Genomic DNA, 6436 nt, shown 5'->3' on the forward strand with positions numbered 1-6436 from the left:
TTGCATTATTTGTGTACATGTAGCCTATAACCTAGACTTATTTATCAGGACCAGTCTACCCTTCAACACTAGTGAAAATAAAGGCATAACATTTTGTGACATTCAATTTTTTACAATAAGTCCGTGTTTGGAAATGATGCAAATAGAATGTAAATGTAAATATATTAAGTGCATTTTGGTCCATACAAATGTAAAGTTGAGTTAATTTTGCATTGATAAATTTACTTCTTATCAAATAACTTTTTTAACAAAAGCCCACTTTGAATGCAAATTTATTTCTTTTTCTCGATATAAAATTACATCTCATTTTTTATATAAATATGCCTTAGAAATTGTGTATATATCATTGTCAATGCATTCTTTCCAAATATTAGCAAAATTGACCAAAGTGCATATTTACATTGAACCGGCATTTACACTCTATTTGCATCGTTTCCAAATACGGTCTTTATATATATATATATATATATATATACAGACATACACACACACTAGTGGGGACTTGTGCGATGCACGGGATTTGTTAAGCAAAAGCAAATAAAAGAAACAAATGTTCTATATTTTTAACTATTAAATAATTAATAATTATTTATATTTTATATACTTCTTTCAATATGCTTTTACAATAAAAAAATAACAATAATTATATACTTCTTTTAAGTTTAAATCTTTTGAACCAACCGTCCAAACCAAAAATCGGCCCAAATTGATACAACCTGAATTGGCTAGTTTTCACTAATGATTAGTCAGTTTCAAGTGACCAACTCTCCAACTTAACCAGGTCGATTTAGTTGGCCAAACAATCTAATAAAAATACAATAATTACAAAAATTACAAAAACATAATAAATACTAAAAATATATATTAAATTAGTCAATAAACAGTTTAATCTCCAAAAATTATTGAATTTTTTCTTAACAATAAAACAAAAATAGATTTATATATAAATATTGATATATTTTTCACAAAAAACAAAAAATAATTACTAAAAATAAAATAAATATTATTTTTAGTATATATATATATATAAATATATAATAAATATCGATTGAGATTTTAAAATTATTATTAATAAATACTATTTTTTGAAAGTTATTTTCTAGAATTATTAATTGATTAAAAGTGAAATTTGTTATTTGCAATATTATTTAGTTATTTAAATAATATCACTTTTTAAATTTAAAATATTAATTATTTATTGAATTTAATAATCCATAAAATTATAATTTATGCTATTATTACATAACTTTGTTTTTAATTTGTAAAACATTAAATTATTATTAGTTTGAGTATTATGTTATATTTGTTTTTCTAATTTTAAGAAATTTTATAAATTTAATACATAAATTTGTTGTTTTGACTATTTAAAATCTAGTTATGTTAAATATTTCATTATTTAAAACATTTAGGTATTTAAATAATATGTGAAATATTTAAAATTTCTCATTATTTAAATTTTATTTATTTTAAAGTTATTACATAATATTAAATATTTTGTTATATAATTATTTATATATTTTAATATTTTGTTATTTAAGATATTTAGCTATTGAAATATTTAAATAATATTTTATTTTTTAGTGTCAATTTTTTGTTATTTGAATAGCATTTCATGATGAATTTTGTAAAATATAAAATTATTAATAATATGAATATTATTAAATCTATTATAATTATTTTTGTGTTTTTAATAAATACACTAAAGTTATTATATAATGGGATTTTTACAAAAAAAATTGATGAAGTTTGATATATTGACAAAATAAAATATGTTTAGAAGGAAATTACAGAAATAGTGAAAAGTCTAAAAATTAACTTTTTTAGATCAATTTGCCCTTAAATTCCTAATTGGAAATTTGAAAAAAGTTAAATTAGGTTGCTTCCTAAAATTTAAATCAAGTTTGTAATTAACAAAGTATTTTCTTTTTGAAAAAAAAAATCATTTAAAAACAAACATTGGTTTATGGTAATCTTTTAATGGGTCCCACCATTTGTATTTAATAGACTATGGATAAACATGTGTTGAGTTTATAAATAATTAATGTCTATTGAGAATGCTTTGGAGTGAAACTAACCACTTTTTGAATCTTATTTCTTGAATTAATAGGATGCCACATGTCTCAATGGTGGTAGCGGATTATGTAGGCTTTAGCAGCAAATTCTCAGAAAATGCCACAAGTCTAGCTTTCCAAAAAAAAATGAGAAGGTCACATGTCTAAATGATGGGAGGTTGTAGCTTGGTAATGGGCTACGAGCTTTAGCAAAAATTTTTCAAAAATTGCCATGTGTCCAGCTTTATAGAAAATGAGAAGGCCACTTATCTAAATGGAGGTAATGGATTGTAGGCTTTAACAACAACTTCTAAAAAAATGTCACGTGTCTGAATGGTGGGAGGGTTGTAGCTAGAAGACTTTCCTTTAAATATATACTAATGAGTGATCCCGTACTAAGTATAGGGAATTAGTAATGTTAAATTTAGATTATGGAATCAATACTATTAATTTTATATTTATTAATATTTTAAATAATTATTAAAATTTTAGGAAATATTTATTTCAAAAAATAGCTTTTCAATAATTATTAAAATATGGATAGTTTTCTTTTGTTATGATAAGTAGAGGGTTAATGATTAACTGAGATTGATAGAATGTTGGTAAAAGTAGTTGTGGATAACCACTTTTGCATTTTTTGCATTCTTTCTAGGAATGGATTGAAAATGGTGGTTGTGGGTTGTGGGCTTTAGCAATAACTTTTTAGAAAATGCCACGTGTCTAGCTTTCCAAAAAAATGAGAAGGCCATGTCTTTGAATGGTGGAGAGTTGTAGCCTAGTAATGGGTTGTGGGCTCATGTCTAGCTTTCTAGAAAATGAGAACGCCACTTCACCACTTGTCTAAATGGTGGTAATGGGCTATGGGCTTTAACAACTTTTCCAAAAATGTCATGTGTCTAAATTTGAAAAAGCCACATGTCTGAATGGTAAGGATTGTAGTCTAATATATATAGATATATATATATATATATATATATATATAGAGTAAGTTCATTCCATTTTTAAATTGGTTAACACCACTTATATATTTAAAGTCTCTTTATTCAGACAAGTGGCACACTAAGACAAGTGTCACACGTTTAATTATTAGGAATGTTTAGACTGCAATCCCCCTGAAATCTAATTTATAGGCCCCTCCTAGTCTACTAGTAGCCCCCTCCCTATAAACTGTGTGCTACCCATGAATTTGGCATCAATCCATGAGCAGATTCAGTCCACCCCTGGTCTATTAGTAGCTCCACCTAAGGGTGAACTAAATGATAAAAACCCCTAATAACTAATCTAAAAAATCTGAGAAGTGGGTACCTCCCATTTTTAGAGTAAGTTCATCCACTCCTAAAAAACTGTCAAAGTTGTTAATAAACTGATTGATTTACTTTCTCATGTCTTCTTTGCTTCTGATTGAATTGGAGTTAACCGATTCAACTCCACAATGAACAGGGGCTATTCAAACTTCAACTCCACATTCCACCCCTATTGCCTTAATTGGAAAATTGACTTTTGCTGCATCCTTAATCTAAAAAAATATTTTGGCATAATTAGCACAAAAATCAATTCCTCTCTTCAACTAAATGTCTAATCTCAAAATCCTCTTGGACTCACCAAAGCGATGAGACGAGAAGAGTGGAATTGTGAGGAATTGAACTTCATCCCATAGGGCTCTTGCGCCACATTTGAAAGTTACTCTTCCCCACACCAATTCTGTTTGTCATTGGTGGTGGTACACTTGCTCTCAAGTGGCGCACGGTCATAGCCTGTTGTCAACAGCAAGATATTGCTCACGCAATGATCCAAAACACTGCTGAGAAATAGCTAATCGGTCATGTTCGTATTGTTTATTTATTTACATAATCCGTCTCTCTTTGATTATGTGGATGTTGAGGATTGAACTAGATGAGAGGCCCACATCAGGATGACTTAACACGTAGTGATAACGTGGCAATTGATATAGCTTGAAACCGTTAGAAACAATCAAGACAATCATGTATTACCATTGCAAATTCTGTTATGATTTTCTTCCTATTGTATTTTACTTTTCCAAACATCGTTGTAACAGCCATCAGCCTATTTAAACACCTGCAGATTACCTTAAGAATCATCAATCATTATCTTATTTTTCCCAATTTCCTTCTATAGGATAACCAGCACCCTGTGAGTCGTGCTTTGTCATCATAGCTTGGGGGAAAGCTACCCTCTTAGCTCGCCAGCTAAGGAGGTTCGCAGCATTCTGGTATTAGAGTAGGTTGGACCTCTTAGGACGACAATGGCAGATGTTGATGAAAGATTGAGTAGTATTGAAAAGAGACAAGATGAGATGCAGCATACTGTAAGTAAATAGTGGTTATTAAAATAAATTGCCAAATCAATACTATACGGATGATTGTGATAAATCAACAATCCATCTCACTATTACGATAAACTCATACCTAGAATAAATTGCAATTAACTTTGATTAACATGATTCTACAATAAAATTAAGACAGATGTGGGTTTGTGATGAAACACATGGATTTTTTTATAAACCCGAATACCTGCAAAACTACAATGAATTCAACACCATCACAGTAGAACAGAAAATATGCCAACCAAACAGTATCGTCACCTACGCCATATCATTGCAATAAAGTCACACATAGGGAGAAAATCTGAAAATGATAGAATTCTTTAATAATGATCCGTTAATGAGACTTTTATTCCTAACAATAAAAATTCTCTTTCCTAACGTAAAAAAGCTCTAAAAGGGAAAAACAATTCTTCCCAATAAAATACAACATAATCCTGACTAGGGTTTCTGAGGGACTCTCCCTTCTCTCCTCTCTTCCCCATATCACTTTCAGAGACCAGCAGTATGCGAGAAGTCTACGATGATTACATGAATCTCTGTTCTAGTTCCGATATCTGGAGAAGGCAACAGGACGAAGAATTGTTTCATTGATTGGAATTTCATCATAAACAACATTGTCACCACTGGAATCAATGGAGTTCTCCATCCGCTCCGTCTGTTTACTCTAGAATCCTTCCATCGCAGTTTTAGGGGGAGCTCTTTTTATAACCGACCCATCCATTCCTCTCCATTGAAGAATAGTGGGCGTCCTACGCATAGAAAGACGGTTCATGTTAAACGTCGCAACTCATTTTCCAAATTGGATCAAGGTAATCGGTTAACTCAGATCGGACCCGTCAACATATAACAAAAAATCACACCCTAGACGAAATCACCACCCGCATCAAACGAGAATCGCAGGAAAAGAACAATTCCTCTTCCCATTATCGGAAGCCCATTCGAACATACTTACAAAGTTCATAGATCATGGGGTTTAGCAGCACAAAGGAAGCGTACCCATCGCCATGCGCTTTTCATTCCCTCTCAAGGTGCGCCGATCTCCAGGTATGTTTTACATCGCCAGTTTTTTTTCCAGAAGGCGTGCCCATCGCCACCGCCATGTCGTCTCCGATCGCCTCCCCTATTTCCGTTCTTCTCCGTCACTGCCGTTACAGTTCTTAGCGGCGGTGAATCTCTCCTGCCAATCTCCCTTGTTTCCTTCTTACCCTCTTACCTCATGCTCTCAACCTAACCGGAAACTTCCCCTGTTTACCATCCCGTCACTGTCTCCACCCATAGCTGCACCGACGTTCGTCTCGCCTATTCGCAGTCGTACAAATCCCATGTTCACTTTAGTTTTAGGTTGTTATTTTCACTGTCATCCTCCACCTTTTTCTGTTGCTTCGCTCATTACCGTGACCTGGGTCTCGCCCATCATCTTCCCTGATCGATTGTTATGAAGCCGACTGGGCGTCTAGGAGTATCATCGTGACCTGTTACCCAAACCGTGGGAGCTGTTACCCAGACCATAGGTCGGATTCTCTTCATGAGATCAGCTTCACCCCAGGCTCCCCTGCACTGCTTCAACAAATCGTTTAACAATTGACAAATTAGCAGTCCGCTGTCTTCGCCATCGGTATTATCAAAAGTTCCCGAATTCCTTTCTTGAATGTGACTCATCCGATATAGCTTGTCCGAACCCAGTTGAAGTAAATTCACTTCGATATGTGTAGTGTCCACCGTAGCAAATCCAAAATCAAAGGAAACACCTGGCATAACAGCCTCGTCACATACTGTCTTTAATACCTATCCATATTCCCTTTTGACCCCGATTTGTCTTGGTGGTCGGTGTTGGATTGCTTCAAGATGTGGTTCTCGTTTCATGGTTTCGTTCTTTTCGGTCGTATCTGGTTAGCCGTGTGTTTAGGCTTGTTCTAATTTCTGATTTTATAATTTCTGGTTTTAATTTCGTGATTTCTAGTTTTAATTCTGTTCTTTCGTCAACTGGGTAGGCAGACTGTATGAAAAGGTACTGCATATACTTGTAAAATAATAGAGAAAG

The sequence above is a fragment of the Nelumbo lutea genome, chromosome 1, assembly GCF_056320005.1.
Source record: "Nelumbo lutea isolate HS-2025 chromosome 1, American lotus-T2T, whole genome shotgun sequence".
In the NCBI taxonomy this organism is placed as follows: domain Eukaryota; kingdom Viridiplantae; phylum Streptophyta; class Magnoliopsida; order Proteales; family Nelumbonaceae; genus Nelumbo; species Nelumbo lutea.